At 40.6% G+C, this 23,490-nt stretch overlaps 1 long non-coding RNA gene across 1 annotated transcript in view; it reads left to right on the forward strand.

Moving 5' to 3' along the window:
• The window catches only part of LOC133274489 (uncharacterized), a 539,792-nt gene that overhangs the window by 238,690 nt on the left and 277,612 nt on the right, over positions 1 to 23,490 (forward strand). Inside the window, exon 2 of the long non-coding RNA XR_009745160.1 lies at positions 1,354 to 1,544. This is a non-coding gene — a long non-coding RNA (uncharacterized LOC133274489). The remainder of the gene's footprint in view (positions 1 to 1,353; positions 1,545 to 23,490) is intronic.

Raw genomic sequence — 23,490 nt, forward strand, 5'->3', positions numbered from 1 at the left:
GTCAGGTGTCCTGTCTCTGCTTCCTCCCAGCTTCCCCTCCTCTCTGGCAGAGCATGAGGCTCAGAAAGTCCTTGGTCAGAGTAAACATTACTGAGCAGCAACTAAAAACATCAGTGCTATCAGCACTGTTCCCAGGATGGAAGTCAAAAACACAGTGCTGCACAAGCTACTAAGGAGAAAAATGCCTGCTACTGCTGAACCCAGGACAGTATCCACCCCTTATTCCATACCTTTCACATTCTACTCAGATCCCACATTTTCAATATACCATCACTATTATCTCATATATATACACATATATACATGCATACAGAGAGAGAGAGAGAGAAATCATTCCTTAGTGCATGGACCAATCCCTATAAAGCTGCTGAGTCCATCTGGCCCATGATGTTGGGCTCCAGCTCTTGTCATAGTCTTTCAGAGCAGGAGAGGCTGTGTGCAGTGTTGAATTGTTGCCTGCTGATGATATCGCAGAACTTGTCTGGTTTAATCAAAGTTCATTCTTTGTTGGAGTGATGGTTGGAGGGAAGTCAGGGCCAATCACTGGTGACCTGAAGACATCTAGTTGGTGGGCTATAAAAGTGCTACATAACAGGCAATAGCATACAATTGAGTTCATTGTGTGTTTTCCCCCAAATCAAATCCCCTTGAGGTACACATTGGACTTCCCCATCTTCCCGCATTACCCAAGTATTTCTGGGTCCTGAACAAAAGCAATGCCATGACTGGGTTTGCCTTTCCCTGATGCAGGAACAACCCAGACTGTCTTCCCCAGCAAATTCTTTATGTGCACCACAGGAACTTTGTCCCCCTCTACAATATGTAAAAGTTCTGACTGGGCTGGGCCAGCCCCGTTGGCAGATCCTCTGGTGTTGACCAACCAGGAGGCCTTTGGTAAGTGTGTATCCCAATGCTTGAAAGTCCCACCATCCATTGCTCTCAGTGAAGTTTTTAACAGCCCATTGTACCGTTCGATTTTCCCAGAGGCTGGTGCGTGGTAGGGGATGTGATATACCCACTCAGTGCTATGCTCTTTGGCCCAAATGTCCATAAGGCTGTTCCAGAAATGAATCCTATTGTCTGACTCAATTCTCTCTGGGGTGTCAAGTCACCACAAAATCTGTTTTTCAAGGCCCAGAATAGTGGGCAGTGGTGTGGGGCACAGCATATGTTTCCAGGCACCCGGTGGTTGCCTCCACCATGGTAAGCACATGGTGCTTGCCTTGGCGAGTTGGTGGGAGCGTGATATAGTCAATCTGCCAGGCCTCCCCATATTTGTACTTCAGCCATCCTCCTCCGTACCAAAGAGGCTTTAACCGTGTAGCTTGCTTAATTGCAGCACATGTTTCACAGTCGTGAATAACCTGGGCAATAGTGTCCATTGTTAAATCCACCTCTCAATCACAAGCCCATCTGTATGTTGCATCTCTGCCCTGATGGCCTGAAGTGTCATGGGCCCAGCAGGCCAAAAATAATTCACCTTTATGTTGCCAATCTGAGTCCATCTGCACCACTTCAATCTTAGCAGCTTTATCCACTTGTTGGTTGTTCTGGTGATCCTCAGTGGCCCGACTCTTGGGCACATGAGCATCTATGTGGCGTACCTTCACCACCAGGTTCTGCACCCAAGCAGCAATATCTTTCCACAGTGCAGCAGCCCAGATGGGTTTCCGTCTGTGTTGCCAGTTTCTCTGCTTCCATTGCTTCAACCACCCCCACAGGGCATTTGCCACCATCCATGAGTCAGTAGAGATATAAAGTATTGGCCACTTTTCTCATTCAGCAATGTCCAAGGCCAGCTGGATGGCTTTCACCTCTGCAAACTGACTCAATTCACCCTCTCCTCCAGCAGTTTCTGCAGCTTGTTGTGGGGGACTCTATACAGCTGCCTTCCATCTCCGATGCTTTCCCACAATACGGCAGGACCCATCAGTGAACAAGGCATATTGTTTTTCACTTTCTGACAGTTTATTATATGGTGGGGCCTCTTCAGCACACATCACCTCCTCATCTGGTGACATTCCAAAATCTTTGCCCTCTGGCCAGTCCATGATGACTTCTAGAATCCCTGGATGACTGGGATTTTCTGTTCGATTGTCCCCTACCTCCACCTGGCTGGAGGCAGGGCCCCTCTAATGGTCATCACAGCATTGGACACTTAAGTCATGGTGAAAGGGATTATTCTTCATTATCACAGGAGGTGGAGTAAAATCAGCTCTTCCACTCCATCTGGGAAACTGCTCACCAGAGACTGACGCTGAAGCTTTCATGGGATGATCAGCCTTGACCTTTGTTCTCCTTTTCAACTCATGCACCTGTTCCTCCAAAGCTGAGGTAGGTTTTACATCCCATTTCCTCATGTCTTCTCCATGATCCCGCAGGTAAAACCATAGGATAGCCTGTGGCGTATACCTCCTATATCTTCTCTCCTGAACAATAGGATGCCTTTTGCTAATAGCTGAGACATGGGTTGGTACATGTGGTGAACTGAATAGATCAGCTAGATCATCTCAATTGTTTGAGGTCCTGGGACAGTTTTTCCACAGCTGAGATGATGGAAGGGGTAAGATTGTCTTCGAACTCTCGGAGCTGATGAACCATTTCATCCACTGTTGGTGGTGCCATACCATTCCAGGTTATCGCTGCCAAAGAGTGGGCATATGTCCTGGGTTTTGCAGTATCAGTCATTTTTCTCCTTCTTGGTAGCTGGCGCAGTGCTGTGTTTTCACTTCCAGCCTGAGAACAGTGTTGGTGAAGTCGATGTTTTCAGTTGTTGCTAAGTGATGTTTACCCTGACCAAGGACTTTGTGAGGCTCATGCTCTGCCAGGGAGGAGGGGAAGCCGGGAGGAAGCAGAGACGGGGCGCCTGACCCGGGCTAGCCGGGGAGGTATTCCAAACCACAGCACGTCATGGCCGGGGTGGGGGGTGACTGGGAGTTACCCGGAAGGACAGGGGCTTCAGGGTCGGACTTGTTTCTTGGTGAGTGGTATTGTATTCTCTTCCCTTGTTATTTTCTCTTATCATTGTTGTCGTTGGTGGCAGCGGTGGTGATGTGTGTTGTACATTGGTTGCTGGACTGTTCTTGTCTCAACCCGTGGGAGTTGCACTCGTTTGATCCTCCTCCCCATCCCTCACAGAAGTGGGGAAGGGGAGAGCCCTGTGGGGGCCCCGATCGCTTTCAGCCCGGCACCACTCACTGGGAGTGAGTGAACAAGCTGTCTGGCTAGGGTATAAACTACGACAGCATATGATGACGGTGTATTCTGTGTAAATTTCTGCCACATGGGTTGTGTACATTCGACTTCATCTGGATCTATGGATATATCCCCGTTATTCAGGTTGATGTGATAGATCATCTCTACGATGGCTGATTCCCTCAGAGACTGGATGCCTTTGTCTATAGTAGTCCACTTGGCCGAACGACTCATAACATCATCCTTGTATGGAAACCTTTCTTTCACAGCTGCCAAGAGCCGCCTCCAAAGGCTGAGGAACTGTTTCTGTTTTGCAATTGCTTTGTCAATTCCCCCTTCTCTAGCAAGTGATCCCAGATGCTTGGCTTCTGTACCTTCTAGTTCTTGACTGTCGGCACCATTGTCCCAGCATCAGAGCAAAGGGTGATGATTTGCTCCCCTGGTTGATGGGTAAAATCTTTTCACATATTCCGTAGCTCAGTTGAGGTCTGAAGTCAAGAAGTCACCTCTTCTTCTTCCTCTGCTTCACATATTAATAACTCCTGGTCAGATGGTGTGGATAGTGAGTACATTGTTTCTTCATCTTGCTTCCCACTGACCACACTGGGAACGCAAGCCAGATCAGTTTCATGATCAATGAGTCTACTGCATTACAAGTCATTACCACAAAGTAAAATGAAACAAGAACCTTAGCCCAAGGCCCCCAGCCAATAAACATTAAGACAGCAAATACCGGCTGTAACTAAGGTACGATATGCTGAAACTGTGAGATCAAGAGCAACAACTTTGAGAGCCAATAAATCAGCATTGTGACGAGTGACTATTAATCCGAAACAATGAATGCTTATCACAAATACAATTAGACATGCTCTGGTCAGATCGGCCGTTATCTCAAGCTTTCATGCCCCATGTTGGGCACCAAAAAGAACTGTCGTGGTTTAGGCCCAGCCAGCAAACCAGAAAACACGCAGCCGCTCATTCACTGCCCCTCTTTTTCCTCCCCTGGCTCCCAGAGGGATGGGGAGGAGAATTGAAAAAATGTAACTCCCATGGGCTGAGATAAGAACAGTCCAGTAACTAAGGTATATCACACACCACTACTGCTGCCGCCAACAATAATAATGATAAGGGAAATAACAAGGGAAGAGAATACAACTTCTCACCATCCGCTGACCAATACCCAGCCTGACTGAGCAGTGATCTAGCCCTCCCGGGTAACTGCCCCCAGTTTATATACTGGGCATGATGGGCTGTGGTATGGAATACCTGTTTGGCTAGTTTGGGTCAGGTGTCTGTCTCTGCTTCCTCCCAGCTTCCCCTCCTCCCTGGCAGAGTATGAGGCTCAGAAAGTCCTTGGTCAGAGTAAACATTACTGAGCAGCAACTATAAACATCAGTGCTATCAGTGCTGTTCCCAGGATGGAAGTCAAAAACACAGTGCTGCACAAGCTACTAAGGAGAAAAATGCCTGCTACTGCTGAACCCAGGACATCCTATTAATTTCAGAATTTATAGATTTGTGTAGTCATTTCTATAGCATTACACTACATTAATCTTTATTTGTGTTGCGGTGGGACTTTCCTTTAAAATGAAGGGGAATAAGGTAAAGTAAGGTAGACAGACAGTGAGAAATGGACTCCATCCTGGTCCACTGAGTTCATTGACTTTACCTCAGGAAAGCATATTCTGTGTGGTGCAAGATGATAGTCATTTAACAGGAGCCTGGGAAAACAGTATTATATTTCAAAAATTATTTCCTCTAGCTCATCAGACTGCTCTTTAGCACCACCTGGTTCCCTAGTGCAAATGTATGTAATTTTTTTTTTTTGGTTTATTTGGGTCATTAAATGTTCTGCTTCCAGGATTCTGAACACAGATAATGATTCTATCTAATGAGGCTGATATGAAGAAAGGCTAAAGCTGATCTGAAGTGGTGCTATAGCAGAAAGGAACAGAAATTCCTTTAGTTAGAGACTATTTTTTGTCCTGTTACTGACATGCTAGAACACCAGTAAAGTCAAAGAAAAGCTCAGCAAAAGCTTGTGTGTACAGATTATATTCATTCAGAATGGATATTCCTGTTATTACAGAATTTGCTAAGATGAGGATGCCCATATTTCTAAAAGACAGAGTTTATCTAATTGGAAACAAATATCTGAATCCCTCTTCCTGTCAACGCATGGTAAACATGGTTAAGATAGCATCTAAGTTGCTAATATAAAAAATAGTAAATAGATTTTACCTAGCCTGGCAAATACATGTTTTTGGTATGGAAGTATTTCATTTTTATCTTTCTATGATGTTATAGGTTTGGTTTTTTTTAATGAACAAAGTTTTCTCATAGAAAATTCCAATACATAGTCATAGCAATGTCACAATTAAGCTATCGCTAGTCATGACTAAGCTATTAGGCTATGGTGTTGATGTGTTTATGATCATTACTTTGCTGTCTGTTTTAAATGGATTGTTGAGATACATTACAAAGTAGCATATATTTTAAACCATCTCTGAAGTGAAGGGAACCTTGAGTGTACATAAGCCTATCCTGTGAAACTTAGAAATCCTTTGGGCTGTGTGTTATAGCACTTTCTTATCTCCATAGAAAGCAACATATAGATATATGATTTAGGCTACAGAAAATTTCTACCATTAAGAATACAAATCTTAGTTGGCTTTACCATCAGATCACTGCTTGGAATGATGATTTTATACTGGTTTATTTATTTATTTATTCATTCATATTTATTATCTCTAGATTGAAGTGTGAACTCATAAAGTGTTATTTAGAAGTTATTGAACATATTTAAGTACTAAAGTACTTAAGTATATAACATATCTACTGTAATACACATATATAGTATTAGAAGCCAAGCTTTTGATGATATAACTTGAGATACTATGCTATTGTGTCTATACATACATTATCACAATTAGTGATTCTTGACTTTACAACTAATATGTTACATCACTGCACCATGACTTAAGATTCCATACGTAGGAGGAGATTGAAGAAGGAAGCTAATGGAACATAGATTGTATGACACTAGATGCTCAGACATGGTATTTCAAAGATGATTGTATTTTAAGTCTTTTACACCCCAATTAAAAAAAAAGAATACTTTGGGGTAATTATAATCCACTAACTCCACTGACACTTGGGGATTTTGTTTTCCAGCTGCATGGATTCTACTAGTTTTCTGAAGACAGATATTATTGTTGCATCATAATTTACTTGAATTAAGAAGGATCTTCCTGCTATCTTAATGGGAACATGACCAGACAGACCAAATAAATACACTTTTAAAAAATATTTTTTTACGGGCAACCCTGATACAACTGACACCTTTCTACATCGTGTGTCTCAAGTTCTTCCTTACTATCATGATCTCAAATGTAGATGTAATTATATTTGTTTCTTATTAAATACCCTGCTTTACTTTTATGGCTCTGGGAACAGAAACTTACTGCTTGCTTCTGATAACACAATTATCTGCTGATTCAGCAAAGAGGACTAGAGCTAAATGAGTTCTGTGACATACTCTGTCCTGTACAACTCTAGTTTAAGTTCAATTTTTACTAGAAAATAATGTGCTGGATGTTTACAGAACTGTAAACTGATGGTTTAAGTTCTTATGTGAAAACAGGATGTTATTCTAGTCTTTAACCAGAACTAATGATAAAGTAAATATATAATTACTCTCTCCACACTTCACACTGTTCTTTCTTTGTATATGTTTTCTCTCCAATTGATTTTGTATTTGGAAAGTATGAATACTTTATGTTGATTATCTGCAGTCTTGCTTCTACATTTGAGTCCAGAAGGCTTTTGTGAAAGATGCCTCAATTCAAATACTTCTGTAGAGCTAAACTATAGAAGCAAAGACACACTACTCATTCTGCAATACTTAAGATCTCAAATAAGCCAATTCTGTCTTTACCATGCTCCAGTGTCTTACTGTTGAGGGTTTCTGAAATAACAGTTACATACATTGTTCTGAGGAAGCTGTCTTGTCACAGCCTGTTTTCCTTCAAGAACAGTTCAAATTTGGAGAAACCTGTTTATGTAAACAACATTCCAGATCTACTTTGTTCTAATGATACCTCAGCATTTGCTAAGAATACAGACAAAAGTTCATTGGTTTAATTTGCTAAACCTGACTATTGTGGTAAACCACGTTCAATTTCATAATGGAGACAGGGTGAGCCATGCTATTTCACCATGTGTGAACAGCCACATAAAACCAGAGTTCAACTATCACTGTTTTCCCTAAAAGAAATTTCCTTCCTGGCAAGAAGCTGAAATCATCTGGATGCAATTCACAATCTTAGACCTGTTGTGTGGAACATTTTCTAATTCCAAAAAGAAAAAAAAAAAAACTCAAAGAAAAAAAAAAACAACAAAGAAGAAAAAAAACAAGCTTTCTTCTACTTTCTTTGGAAGATAATTTCCCCTGCTGTAAGAAGTGTCTAGAGAGCATGCTTCCTTTAGAGAAAGTATTGTTGTTTCACTACAAATGTAGAATTCCTCTTATTTGTCCCTCTGTGCTTTATGCAGAAAATAGTAAGAAAAGATGTTAGGGTCACATTGGAGATGTATCTTGGTAAATGTTCAAAGTTGAAGTCAGCACAGGTTGCAATAGGTTATGGAAACATTAGCAGAAATAGGCATCATATTTTGCCTCTACCGATGCCATTTTTAAGCATGCAGCTGAGAATCCTTAAGATATTATCTGTCTAAAAATGCAAGGGTATAAATTTTAAAAATAACTTTTTAAAATGCAAAATGATTGGGCAGACTGAAAAGCTAGCAATCAAAAGTTCACTTGACTTCGCATGAAACAAACATTATTCATTATCATTTAAGCCTTTTTTTTTTTCTCCAAATAGCTTATGCTCATGGAATTCAGTTTTTATTAAAATTCAGCAGAGTTTTATCACTGATTTCAAAGAAGGCAAGATTTCATCCTGGGATTCCAGTGGGATTAATTTCAGCATAACGAACTATTCAGCTTGAATAGCACCAAACAAATTTCAACAGAGACTAAAATAAACTCTTGGGGATTTGTTTTTTTTGGCTATCTATAATGCTTTCTTGTGCTGTAAAAGTACAATTAGAGGTTGTCCAAGACCACATAGCACTTGAAAAAGCAGCCAGATAATGCCTTCAACAGGTATAGTGTGAGTTACAAGGGACAACATATGTCTTTCTTAATTCAAAAATGAAGAAATTAAAACCCACATTGCTTTTGTACAGTGAGTAGTTTAAACTTTTCATTTTCTTGGCAAACTGCCTCTCCTTCTCCTTAACAGCATTAAATTCATGTGTTTATTTAAAATATCCACGGCTTCCACAGTTTAGAAAGAAGTCTCTCATTTATTTACCTAAACTGAGGCTGTAAAATTGATATACTCTATAGGATTCTTTATTCTAACCTCCTCTTTTACTGATTTAATGCTACTGTGGCTTGGCTTTCAATTTTTGCATCCTGTTATAAACTTAGTCATCCTTTTCATCATCTCCTAGAATTGCTCCTCTTCTCTTCCAAACTGTCTATGGTGATTGTGAAAGGCCCAACAACAACAACAAAACATTAAAACAGAAAAAACAAACTAAACCAAACCAAACCAAAAAAAGGCACACAAAAAAAGCCACAAGAGATCAGGGTGATTTAAGGATGTTTAAAAATCAACCTCACCAAAAGTATTTAGGGAATATTTTAATCTCCAAATTGTTTGATCCTTATCATTCAAAGAGAGTTTAAAATTCCTAACGAGTCCAAGGTCAGAGCAGATTTTCTTAAGGCTAACCAGGTGTGTTCATATCAGTTGTAAAGGCTAACCAGGTGTGTTCATATCAGTTGTAAAGGCTAACCAAATGGTATTGATTGATGAACAGCAAAAAATACTATCGCATAGGACACTAGTATGAAGTGTGGAATGTTTTTAGTTACATGTTTTAGAAGAGCCAAAGTCAGGTGCTGAAAGCAATATGAAAAAACAAATCATTGGAGAAATGTTTTAAATATAGAAAGGCTAAGTGGAACACAAACATGTTTCATGTAGGTGATCAAGAAGCCACTATCTCGTTATTGGCAAAACACACATAAAGACACACACAGACTGCCTTGTTGCACTTGGAGGGATGAATAGAGAAAAGAAGAAAAGAAGTGATAAAATCTCATCTAGGTTAGAGCAGAGCACTAGACACATTTACACGTAGTCATAACACAGATACAGACAGACACAAACACACAGAGTAACAGAAGGCAGTGAGACCTGACAACAGTTAATAAAGAAATGCACAGATTGAATGCTGGAGACTGTAGATAAGGTAAGTAATAAAACACCAGCAAAGGTATGTGTGAATAACTGATGCGGGATAGAGTAAGACCACAGAAGTAAGACTATAGAGCCAGACTCTTCTCAATGTCATTGAGTGACAAAAGGCAGGAAATGTGAGAAATTTTCTTTTCTTTCTTTTTACTGTGAGCACAGTCAAACACTGAACCAGTTACCTGCAATGTTTTTGGGGTATCTATCTGTGTGATATTTAAAACTTGATGCAGCTGTGGGCAACTGGTTGTAACTGACCCTGCTTTGAACAAGAAAGTTGAACTGGATAGTCCCAGGAAGCCCCTGCCAACCTCAGCCTGTCTGTGATTCTATACATGATCAGCAGAGTTGAGGTAATTTCAAAATCAGCTTAAAATCACAAAACAAACCAAAGATTCCTATGATTATTTTAGTCACATACCAGTTGGAAATAATGCAACTATTATCAGTCCTAAGAACTAAATATTTATTGAGTTATTATTCTGTGTTTGGAAGGATGTATTCCTATCCTTATGATGAGTATTAATTCTTGTATAGCTTTACAGTAAAAAATGGAGCAAGTCTACATTGACTTATGTACTGATCTTAAATCAGCAGGTCTTTATAACTTCCACCCAAGAAGAACTTGGCTTTAATGGTGATTTTCAGTTAATTTTGGAAGATTTGGATGTTTGTGCAAAGTAGGAAATTTTACTGGGATTTAGAACTGAAATGCATTTTGATGGAAAAAGAGATTTTAATTATAGATTGCATATTTAGATATTTAATTGTATATATTGACTGTTAACCCAGTCTTCACCATACTAAAGTTGAGATTGAGCTGTTAGATCCCTGTCTTTTTCCCCAAAACTGAAGAAGGTAAAGCACTGGAAAGGCTTTCCAGGAATTAAAACAAAAATTACATTATTTTTATATCTTTCTTTCTGAACATACTTTTAAACCAGCTCTTTGCTTTGAGATATACAGGTATTTAATATTAAAACTACTATAGTAGCAGAATAAGATATATGTTATTATCTCTTGGCCTTTGTTTAAATGAGTAGGACTGCTGGAACAGGTTGTTGACAAATACTTGCACTGACAATGGTCTAAATTAATCCAAATTTCTTTTTTATTACTCTGCAGCATTCATTCCAAGGATAAATTTCCCAAAATATTCCAGGGACTCATTTTATGGAATATTCATAGGTAAAGGAAATTAGACCAGCTGGCTTAGATCTTAAATGATTACTTCTTAGAATCACACAATCATAGAATCGTTAGGGTTGGAAAGGACCTTAAGATCATCTAGTTCCAACCCCCCTGACATGGGCAGGGACACCTCACACTAAACCATATCACCCAAGGCTCCGTCCAACTTGGTCTTGAACACCACCAGGGGTGGAGCATTCACAACCTCCCTGGGCAACCCATTTCAGTCCCTCACCACTGTAACAAGAAAGAATTTTTCCTTATATCAAATCTAAACTTCCCCTGTGTAAGTTTGAACCCGTTACCCCTTGTCCTATCCCTACAGTCCTTAACAACGTGTCACTCCCCAGCATCCCTACAGGCCCCCTTCAGATACTGGAAGGCTGCTATGAGGTCTCCACGCAGCCTTCTCTTCTCCAGGCTGAACAGCCCCAACTTTCTCAGCCTATCTTCATATGGGAGGTGCTCCAGCCTCCTGATCATCCTCGTGGCCCTCCTCTGGGCTTGTTTCAACAGTTCGATGTTTTTATGTTGAGGACACCAGAACTGTACACAATACTCCAGGGGAGGTCTCTTCTTAGGGTTAGTTTTCAAATTAGTTCTTCTTCCAAAAGGAATAAACAGCTCTTGTCTAGGTCTTTTTGTCTGACTTCTTAAATCTTAAAAAGAAATCCTAACCAGCTCAAATGGCAACTGATCCAGTATGTTCCTTTGGATTTTCAAGCATTTATTCAAGGCACTTCTGATTGATAGTAATGATGTTCCACAAGCAGCTGAGCATCAGGGAAGTAGCTACTATGCTTGTATATGTGCGGTAGGTTTTCAGAGATGCCTGTATTCTTAGGTCTGTTCTTTCTTCCGTAAAAATGCCCTCAATGCCTTTGTTCTTTAATAGGATATTGTCTCCATTTTTCACCATGGAAGGTGAAGATTGTCAGGGTAAACTCAGTCTGGTATGGGTAAACTAAGTCTGCATTTTTATCTGTTTGATATGAGAATGACAAGGTAAATAAATGCCAGGAGAATTGTAGGATTATTAGTAGCTGCCTATTTGTCAAAGATATTTCCAGAAATTTTTCTTGCTATTGTAAGTGTTCATACATCTAGCAGAATGACAAGGTGTACATCAGGAAACAAATAGGAAGTGGGGATGCCATAATTTTATTTTGAGTGACTAATGTCAACACATTTGTAATGTGGTCAGTGAATGCCTGTAGTCCATGGACAACAGGAATTTGTTGTTAGAGCAGAGCACTAACATGCTCTAACATGTTAAGAGGAATTTTGGAAACCACCTAAAACAGTGAAGTTCAGCTATTTCCTCTATCAATGTACGTAAGTGAAATTGCCAAAGGAGTCTATCCTTACCTCCACTGAAAAACTGTTTTGGGATCTAAAATCAGTTCAAAGTGCTGGGTCAAATTAATTAGTTAAGCATTTAAAAAGAATTTTGATGTTCAAATATTAGTTGATATAATGCATTTGACATCCAAAGAGGAACAGAGAACAATACATGCACTAGAAAGTATGTGGGAGTGTTTGGCACCTCAAATAGGATCTAAAACTTGATGGTGAGCAAGAAGCTATTTAAAAATATAATAACAGAGTGAAGACAAAAGTACACCTGAAACATTGTGAATCTTAATTTTCCATCCTATTTGAGTTCCAGAATCCTCTCCAAAAGGTAAAGATCTATCTCAATTTTTAAAGATCGAACAGAAGTTCATTCCTGTTTCTTAAAATACGATTCCAGAAAGACAATTAATTGGTAGCAGAGCATATTTCTTGTAGTGATTGCTGAATATACAACAATAACAACAACAGAGATCTAGGAATAGGCATGAAAAATGAAAGTCTTCATCATGGTAAATGATTGCTAGTTTGCAGAGCATCTCCTATTTCCTTTTTTACGTCTCCTTGGGCTGAAATTCGATCAAATCAGGCTGAGGCGATCACAGACTTTTGAACTTCAGAGAATTTCTTCAAACACCTCAAACTATTTCATTAAAATGTGTGCACAAGCACCAGCAGTCAGCTCAGTCATGTTTTAAGGGGAAATACCAGATAGCATGGTCAATTTATGGAAAGCCTGACACTAAGAACGTATGCTAAGATCCACCAGATTACAGAATATCTACTAAAATGGTGCCTGGTTTCTCTACCTCGATCAGTCTGAGCCATAATTTAAGTACAGTTTGCTCAGTCTGTCAAATCAGAAGTGCTTTCATATATGCTGAAATACAGAGCAACAAACACCTTGGAAACTTAAAATAGAAAGCCTATAGCATTCAACTACTTTCCAAGAGGAAATGTATACCAAACAGGGCTTTTATCAAGATATTTTTCAAGGTGGGCACCGAAAATTCACAGTTCTACTCAAGTTCTTCAGGAAAAACTTAAGTTCTCTTAGGAAAAAAAGCAGGGCTACAAAGTATGAGCTTTCTGTTATGAGTTCCCAGCATGCTTTTGTGCTCTAAGACAAAGGGCAAAATTTTTTCTTCATGAAACATCATATAATTCTCCTCTGGAGAATTGTGGGTAGAATTTCAAAAGAAGATCCATTAATTATTTTTTTCCAGTTGCAATGCATGCAGTGTATTTTATGTAACTGTAGAATAGAATCACAAAATCATAGAATAGTTAGGAATAAAGAGACAAGTGCTGGGATTAACAGCAATTTCCTGCACTGAACTGAAACCTTGCAAATCATAGAATAGTCACGGTTGGAAAGGACCTTAAGATCATCCAGTTCCAACCCCCTGCCATGGGCAGGGACACCTCACACTAAACCATATCACCCAAGGCTTCATCCAACCTGGTCTTGAACACTGCCAGGGATGGAGCATTCACAACCTCCCAGGGCAACCTATTCCAGTGCCTCACCACCCTAACAGGAAAGGATTTCCTCCTTATATCCAATCTAAACTTCCCCTGCTTCAGTTTGAACCCGTTACCCCTTGTCCTGTCACTACAGTCCCTAACGAAGTGTCACTCCCCAGCATCCCTATAGGCCCCCTTCAGATACTGGAAGGCTGCTATGAGGTCTCCACGCAGCCTTATCTTCTCCAGACTCAACAGCCCCAACTTTCTCAGCCTCTCTTCATACGGGAGGTGCTCCAATCCCCTGATTATCCTCGTGGCCCTTCTCTGGACTTGTTCCAGCAGTTCCACGCCTTGTGTCCAGAACTGCACACAATACTCCAGGTGAGGTCTCACAAGAGCAGAGTAAAGGGGCAGGATCACCTCCTTCGACCTGCTGGTCACACTCCTTTTGATGCAGCCCAGGATAAGGTTGGCTTTCTGGCTACAAGCGCACACTGCCAGCTCATGTTCATTTTCTCATCGACCAACACCCCCAAGTCCTTCTCCGCAAGGCTGCTCTGAATCTCTTCTCTGCCCAACTGGTAGATGTGCCTGGGATTGCTCCGACCCAGGTGTAGGACCTTGCACTTGTCATGGTTAAACTTCATGAGGTTGGCACCAGCTCAACTCACAAGCGTGTCAAGGTCCCTCTGGATGGCATTCCTTCCCTCCAGCATATCAACCAAACCACACAGCTTGGTGTCATCAGCAAACTTGCTGAGAACGCACTCAATCCCATGTCCATGTCAGCAACGAAGATGTTGAATAAGACAGGTCCCAACACAGATCCCTGAGGGACACCACTCATTACTGATCTCCAGATGGATATTGAACCATTGACCACCACTCTTTGCGTGTGGCCATCCAGCCAGTTCTTTATCCATCGAGTGGTCTTCCTATCAAATTGATGTCTCTTCAATTTAGAGACAAGGATGTCGTATGGGACAGTGTCAAATGCTTTGCACAAGTCCAGGTAGATGACATCAACTGCTCTACTCCTGTCCATCAGTTCTGTAGCCACATCATAGAAGGCCACCGAATTGGTCAGGCAGGATTTCTCCTTAGTGAAGCCATCCTGGCTGTCACCAAGCACCTTGCTGATTTTCCTGTGCCTTAGCATGCCTTCCAGGAGAATCTGCTCCAAGATTTTGCCAGGCACAGAGGTGAGACTGACTGGTCTGTAATTCCCCTGGTCATCCATTTTCCCCTTCTTGAAAATGGGGGTTATATTACCCTTTTTCCAGTCGTTGGGGACTTTACCTGACTGCCATGATTTCTCAAATATGATGGCCAGTGGCTTAGCAACTTCTGTGCTTGTAGGAGGTGATCCTTGAATATCAACCAAGAGTCTTGCCCCCCCCTGCCCTCTAGGGCTATATCCCATGGAACCTTACTAAGCAGGTTCCTGAAGAGGCCAGTCTGCTCTCTTGAACTCCAGGGCAGTGAGCTTGCTGCACGCTCTTCTCACTCTCCAGAGGATCTCAAATTCCACCATCTCATGATCGCTGCATCCAAGGCTGCCCTGGAGCATCACATTTCCAACGAGCCCTTCCCTGTTGGTGAGCACAAGGTCAAGCATGGCACCTCTCCTTGTCGGCTCTTCTATTACTTGCAGAAGGAAGTTGTCTTCCACACAATCGAGGAACCTCCTGGATTGCTTGTGCCGAGCCGTACCGTCACTCCAACAGATGTCAGTGTGGTTGAAGTCACCCATGAGAAAAAGGGCCTGTGAGCATGAGGCTTTTCCTATCTGTCTATAGAGTGATTCATCTGCAGGTTCTCCTTGATCAGGCGGTCTGTAACAGATCCCGACAGTAATGTCTCCCATAGCTATTTTCCCTTTAACGCTGATCCACAAATTCTCTGTTAACTGCTCACCTTTCCCCAGACAGAGTTCCATACTCTCCAGCCTATCCCTAACATAAAAATCAACTCCCCTCCCTGCCTGCCAGGCCTGTCTTTTCTAAAAAGCCTGTAACCTTCCATTCCAACACTCCAGTCGTAGGAGCCATCCCACCATGTTTCTGTGATGCCTATTGTATCATATTCCCGTAGACGTGCACACATCTCTAATTCCTCATTTGTTCCCCATGCTACGGGCATTTGTATAGAGGCATCTGAGCTGAGCTCCAACTGAAGCCGGCTCATTGGCTGGAGTGGATGGGATATCCCTACATTGCTCCAAGCAATTATTACAGATGCTGGCAACTGACTGGGTGTGTTGGGATGGAATGATGCCCCCCTCCCCCAACACATCTAATTTAAAGCCTCCTTGACCAGTCTGGCAAGCCTCCTACCAAAACTGCTCTTTCCCTTCTTTATCAGACCAGCTCCACCAGCCCCCACTAGACCTGGCCTACAAGCTTGGGTCCCTTGTTCAAGACACCCAAACCCCTGACTATGACCCCACCCTTTTAACCAGTTATTAACCTGGCTAATCCTCCTAGCTTTTTTAGGTCCTCCCCTGTACCCTGGAGAATTGACAAAAAGACTATCTGAGCTCCAGAGCCCCTAAGCACCTCTCCCAGGTCTCTGTAGTCCTTCTTTATGTTCCCCAGGTTACTACTATCTATATCCCTAGCACCCACATGTATCACCAGGAGTGGGTAATAGGCTGTGGGACTTACTAGAGCAGGCAGCCTCTCTGCCACATCCCTGATCCGTGCCCCTGCTAGGCAGCACATCTCCCTTGAGACGGGGTCAGGCCGACAGACGAGTGCTTCTGTCCCTTTCAGTGTAGAGTCCCCTACTACTACGACCTGCCACTTTTCCCTGGCAGCACCAGTAGAGATCTTTACCAGTGCATCAGCCGGCTGTTTCTGGCTCGAGTGTGCTTCCTCATTAGTCCCCTGCAGGACAGCAAAGCGGTTCTGGGTGGGGACAACAGATTTAGGAGGAAGCCCCTTGCTTTTAATTGTCCTTTTCCTTCTTTTTATTGTTTTTGTTTTTTTTTTGTTGTTTGTTTTTTTTGTTTTTTTTTTTTTTGTGGTTTTGTGGTGTTGTGGTTTTTTTTCACTAATTCCCAGATTTCCGGGTTAACGGCCTCCTTCTTTCCTTCATGAGCTAGAGGGGAAGGTTGAGGCCCCTGCACAGTTTGGGCCAGGAGCAAGCATTCCTACTTCCTCTCAGCTTCCCTGACATCTTGCAGCCTATTAACAGCATCCCGCAGCTCAGGCACCTGCTGCAGCAGGACCTCCACCAGGGAGCACCGAATGCAGCCCTGCCCATTGCGCACTCTCCCCTCACCAGACCAGTGCAGCCACTCTCTACACCCCGAGCTCTGCACTGCAGCCTCCCCTCTCATCGGCTCTGTCTGGGCGCCTACGCTGGCCACCGCCGGGGCAGCCAGAGCAGAGCTCCCGGACCGGGCCCTGGTCATACGGCGAGTGCGCACCACGCCGCTCGCCTGCCCACACAAACTGTCTCTATCCGATTGCTCGTCCTCCCTGGGGCAGGCTTTTACCCAGCCAGGGCGGGTGCCGCCGTTGCTCCTGGCTCCGCCCCGTGTGAGTCAGCTGCTCGCTCTCGTCAGCTGAGCTGCCGGCTCCCGGGCAGGTCCTGTCGAGGACTTGAGGCTCCCTCGGTGGCTCTCGCCGCCCTGAGTTGAGGCTTCTGGACGCTGATCTCCCCCCCGCGCTCCGGTGTTGAAGGCGTCCTCTCTCGAGCTACTCACCTCAGCAACTGACCAGCTGTAACCAGCTAATGCATTTATATAATAAACTAATCAATATCAAATGCACATTTTACCGTTTGTATTAAATTTAATACCCCAGCATGCAATTAAATGACATTATTGACAATGTTTTGAACATGTAATTGGTGATTTGATATTACAATTGGTGTTCTGTGCCTGTAAACAATTTTCTAATAAATTCAGTGCAATTAATATATTCCTTCATACTATTCTGCAGGACATAAAAAATGTAAAATGAATTCCTGGAGCTTTAACCAGCAAATTCTTGACTTAGGTTTTGTTTCCAAAGATTTTGTAAAAAGGCCCAAAAATACAAACATTTTGAAAAATGCTTTAAGCTTGTTGTCTCATTCTTTTAATGGTTGATCTTGATGATCTTAAGGTCTTTTCCAACCGATTTGATTCTATGATTCTTTGATTTTCCTATAAATTAAAAAAAAAAAATAAGAATTTGCAGTACAAATGGAATAAAATTATTTGGGCTGAGTCCGTACACTTTATAGAGACATTTTGTGTTATGTTTAATGGCTACAGAATCATGTCATTAACTCTCATAAGTTTTCACAACAAGCATGATATATTTGATATAAAATTTTGATAGATATATTTATTGCCATATAGATAAAGAATATCTCAGGAAAATGGTACAACTATGCATCACTTAATAAAGGAATTTTTGCTATTTAGAGAGGATTGTCAGGACCTTGGGCTAACAGACCTTTAACCAGCTGATTCATTCTTTTATTCAGGTATTGAGCTGTTCTGGGTGAAATTTAACAATTTCAGAAACCTCTTCAATAGAAGAGAACTGCTTCACTCAGTGACGGCAAATATATGAGCTGCACAATCTATTCACTAGACACTAAGATCTGTCTACATCATGACAGAACTGGATATTGTTACCTTTTCTAGTTGGGCATCTGTTCTAGCCATTAATAAACTGAATTATGGCTGTTACAAAACTTTCCCTGACAGCTTATTCTATTGTTTAACTATTCTTTGAACAGTAAATCTTTTGTCCTAATATTTGTCCTACGTTTTTCCCACTGAAGCTTGAGGCAATTATTCCTTGTTCTGTCTTCCTTGACAGTGAAGTATAATTAATCTCATTTTTCTTTATAGCTTCCTTTTATGCTCCTGTAGTCTTTACCAAAGTACTGTTATATAATTCATTCATATTATTTGTTTTTCTAGCTTCATCACAGAGATAATAAATAAAAAAAAAATGACTGAAAAAAACAGGAGATTCAAAAAGAATGCTTGTGTGTGTCTGTGTATTTGTGCATCCATATGCTATTTTAAATGACACAAACCCCGCGAACATTACTGAAAGCATAACTTTCTGTGAAATTCACAGGGGTGTTCAAAGTCAATGACACAATGTGGCCTGCTCAGGCTAATTATTTACCTAAGTACAATCTTTTAACACACCAAGGTACAGTAACATTATCAAGTGAAAATAATGTCCATAAATGCATCTGCCAGCAGTTCAAAGAAGTGAAAGTACCCAGTTTCCTTTCAAAATTTTGAATGCTGAAGTTCCTAGAATTTCAGTCAGCATTTATTCACATGCAATTGTAAATTGCACCTGATTTCCAGTCCATTGATATTATTGCTGTAATCTGTATGCTCTATAGTTAAATAAAATCAGCCCAATTTAAGATGATTTAGAAACCTAGAGGAAAATATTTTTACTACAATCTTTAAACACTCAGAACTTCCAAATCAATTTTCTTTATGTATATTGAATATAGAATGCTCCATAGTAAAACTGCAGGAAAATTGTAAATTCTTGCACAATATCACAATATTACATGAGGATATAGCATACTAAAACAGACTACCTTGCATGAACATAAAAGACATCATATTTTTGGGATATAAGCAGTTTTTAGACATTAGGTGTCAAACTTACTCCTATCTAATTTGATTTCTGACTGGTTACATTTCTTTTTTTTTTTTCCATGAAATAAATTAAAACAAGGAATTAGTCCTTGTGCTTCTTGCAAGGCATATTCTCTGTGCTACCAGCCTCTCCCATTAACACCCACTTGGTTTCATTCATGACTAAAGGTATCTTTCATATGAAATTTCAAGTACCCAAATAAGGCAACCCACTCATTCCATTTAGGGTGGTGGAGTTTGCTTGCTGTTTATAAGTGGGAAGTACCATAATCACCACTGCAATCTGATGCATCCTTGTTGTGAGAAATAAGAGTATTATCAAGCTGTGGATCCCCACACATTGACAGAATTATTTGGTTGTTCTGGTATGACACACAGTTAAACAGTGCAGGATCCAGCAAACCTCAGTGTTGAAGAAAGCAGCTTTTTCAGTGGAATTGTGTATTCGCTCTTGCACACAGGTATTTTGAAAACTTTTTAAATCCCTGATGATGATCAAAGCATTTATGTTTTCCATAGACAAGAGTTGTGTTGATGTTTACCAGATTCATGTCCAGCAAAGCACTGGTTGAGTGTTAGGAGTTTTTGTTGTGCAGGTAGAATGCTGCCAAAAATCAGGCATGATCTGACTTTTTTTTTTTTCCCACATTGCACATTTATTACATATTACAAAAACCTGGGGTCTGCCTGGGAAAGGTTCTGACATCTTGTACTAGGGTATGATCTAATAAATATTGTCAGGTTTGTTTTGTTGCTGTTTAGCTGCAATAAAAATATGCAAAGACAGTATGAACATATACCCAGTGCCTAGTAAGAATAAAATGTTTTCTCACATTACAAGAATGAAATGTTTCATCTGTGCACAAGAAAATTACTTTTTCTGCAGTCCCAAGACAGACTTTTCTTCACTTATTCAAGGTATTATCTAGTCAAGCCAATTAGGAGGGACAAAAGGATGCACAGGATTCTGTTTATGGAGTAAAAAAGTGATAAAAAGGAAACCAGATACAATCCTATGCTCAAAGATAGATTGTTACTAGTTGTTATTTTGAAAAGGTTTTTTTAATTATTATTTTTTTAATGTAATACCTTGCTAAAAATATGCATATGTATACCTCTTTTCGTTTAGGACTTTCAAAATGCTTTATAAAGATTTGAATATAACAATGTGCTTTTTGGAGATAGGGAGTGAGGCTATAGAGAGCATTTTGTTCAAGTACATTAAATAATAATGTTACATTAAAATATGTATTGAGAAAATCTAAAAGGCTATAAATACTGTTTAAGCTCAAAGTGACAAAAAACCCCACTTCATTAAATAGTTGAATTCTGGAAAAATCTAAAGTACACAAAGATTGTTTTAAATGTAGGATGTTTATGCATAGAAAACTTGAAATTCTGCAAACTGCAGAAGCATCTATAAGATGTTCTAACAGATGTGGAGAGAAAAAAAAAAGTCCTGTAGTTAAAATTAAATTATTTACTTGATCTAACATGTTTTTGTGGCTCAGTATGCCTGCTTACATGCTGAGGATCAATGGCATGTGTATAATCAGCCCATACCACCCAAAGTATGGTAAGGTTGCATGGGTTTCAAATAACAGACACTGAATTACTTTCAGACATTTTTAAGACCTGTCTGTCCCTCCAACGTGAAATGCATCTACAGCCATAGAAAGCAAGCTAAAATAGTGGGAACTTTTAATTTAAATTTTTCCATTTTAGAATATTTGATGTAAAGAAATGATTAGTGAATCACACTAGGGTTTGGCTGCACACTTAATAACACAGAGCAATGTGAAAATGTTATATAATGTGAGGTGTGGCTATCTATAGGTTAACTAGGTTCAAGGTCATGTGCTTCTCTTTTCCCTGGCTATATTGAATATATTAGTCATGACATTAATTTGATAATCCAGACAAATTCAGTTATAAACCACTGGGTTTTAAGAGTGAATGCTTTCTCAGAGGAAGGGAACAGTTCGGAAGTGATGGGGAAATGAGTCATCATCAGCATGGACTGCTGATTAGTATCTTCACTGTAGATATTCCCAAGAAAGTTGGGAACAGCTTCACAGCTTCATTCTGGGCAAAACGACTAGTGATTAGTCATTCTCCAAGATAGGGAGAACTATTTATACTCATCATTCCTATACTTAAGCAAGGCAGCCTTACATCAGTGGTTGAGAAACACAGATGGCATTGTCATTGGAATGAAGGGTACATAATTTACCTTAATTTCACTTCCTGCCCCACAAAGAAATTAGGAAATTTGGGGGTATTTTTGTGAGTGTGTTTGTTGGCTCGTTTGGGTTATTTTCACCTTTTCTTGAGGGGTTTGTTTGTGTTAAACAGTGTCTTTGAAAGCCAGTATACATTTTTTCTAAATGAGATAGGAAAGGAGTTACCCATGCTTGTTCATCCACTTTCTTGACTCTGCTTAGACACACCCTGGCCAGGGCATAGATCAGATTGAAAGAAAATCCTGATGCAACTGAAGTCAAACATAAAATATTTAGGAATAAAGAACATTAAAACAACAACTGAAAAGCACTCTCAGCTAAATCCTCTCTCCAGATGGAACTGATCCTGTCAATCATATGTGCTGTCTCTGTGCCTATATGGCTAGGTCTGCTCCTTGGGGACAGCTTGTTCTCCTCAATTCCCTCATGCTGCATCCAGCTTCTGAGGCAGAGGTTCCTGCTATGTACATAAGGTCTTGTATAACATTTGGAGAAAGAGATGCAGTTCTCTTATGACAGTCAGGGAACAATTTCTGTCTCCTTAGGTGGTGAACTTAGCATCTGGCCTAATGCCCCCTTGGCCTTTCACCAGGGTGCTGTCAGATGTTCCAGCCACCATATCCCCAGGCACTTTAGCCATTTAGTTTGGTCAGAATTCAGAGTTTTTCAGTCTCACAGTTTCTTGACTTCTTGTCTGGATCCTCTGCACAGCACCCACCACTGAGATTTGTCTGGCTCTCCAGACTAATTCTGACTTCTCATATTCCTTTTAGAGCCCCAGTATGCCATTGCTTAAATGGCAATAGTGGCTTTTCTTCCCTTGCCTTCGAGCTCACACAATTCACATTATTTCAATACTCAGGGTTCCTTTTTTCTTGGAGATCCCTCTAAGATTTGCCTTTCACCTTTGTTTAAAAAGGAATAACCTCTTTTAGTCTGTTTGCTTGTTTATGGTATACAATGCCAGAATTATGCAAGACTTTTCATAGGGCAGCCTGCAAACACAGATAAGAGCACCTATACTCATTATATATGAATACCTATACTCACTCCTTTAGGGTCCTAGGGCAGCCTGATTTGTAGTAAATTCAGGCAAATCATATATTGTATATGTGTGTAATAATACCCTTTTCTTGCTAATCTGTTCACAGAAAGCTTATGTGAGGTGTTCTTTAATACACTAAATTTTTGCAACCCGGGACTAATACATTTAGAGATTCTGTACCAAAATTCTCCTTTAATGTGGATAGAATTATTGCCCAAATTACATCAGATTGTGGTTCAAGAAAAAAAACACAACAAAACAAAACAAACCAAAGCAAGCAAAAAACAGCATAAGGACTTTTCAATGGATAAAACCAGCACCACTTTAAAGGTTTGTATTTTGATATCCTGGAAATAGTTTCTATAACATGGGAGTATTCTGCGTTTCCAGCATAATACACTGAAGTTGACCTTTTAATCATGTTAAGTTCTGTGGTTCATAATTGAAGCTAAGCTGTTTAGAAAATGGAATTTGATAATTTGGAAAATTTTTACATTTTGTATATATGGGGATACCCAATGTCTTTCTGGAAGAAAAGGAAATAAGTCAAAACAAACAAATAAAACTCCAGGAAAAAAATCCATTTAGAAATATTAAAAATGAAGTCAAGTGAAGTCAAAATTTTGTACTGTCAACACTATGACTCTTCAGTAAAGAGAAGAGAAGGCTGTGTGGAGACCTCATAGCAGCCTTTCTGTATCTGAATGAGGCCTTGCAAGGGTGCCAGAGAGGAACTCTTCATCAGGAACTGTAGCAATAGGGCAAAGAGTTATGGGTTCAAACTTAAACAGGGGAAGTTCAGATTAGATATAAGGAAGAAATTCTTTACTGTGAGGGTGGTAAGGCACTGGAACAAGTTGCCCAAAGAAGTGGTAAATGCTCCATCCCAATCAGTGTTTAAGGCCAGGTTGGACAGAGCCTTGGGTGACATGGTCTAGTGTGAGGTGTCCCTGCCCATGGCAGGGGGATTGGAACTAGCTGATCTCAAGGTCCTTTCCGGCCCTAACCATTCCATGATTCTAT

Source organism: Pezoporus flaviventris, unplaced genomic scaffold (assembly GCF_033815535.1).
Source record: "Pezoporus flaviventris isolate CSIRO_AGI_PZ_B2104156 unplaced genomic scaffold, CSIRO_AGI_Pfla_v1 ptg000036l, whole genome shotgun sequence".
NCBI lineage: Eukaryota > Metazoa > Chordata > Aves > Psittaciformes > Psittacidae > Pezoporus > Pezoporus flaviventris.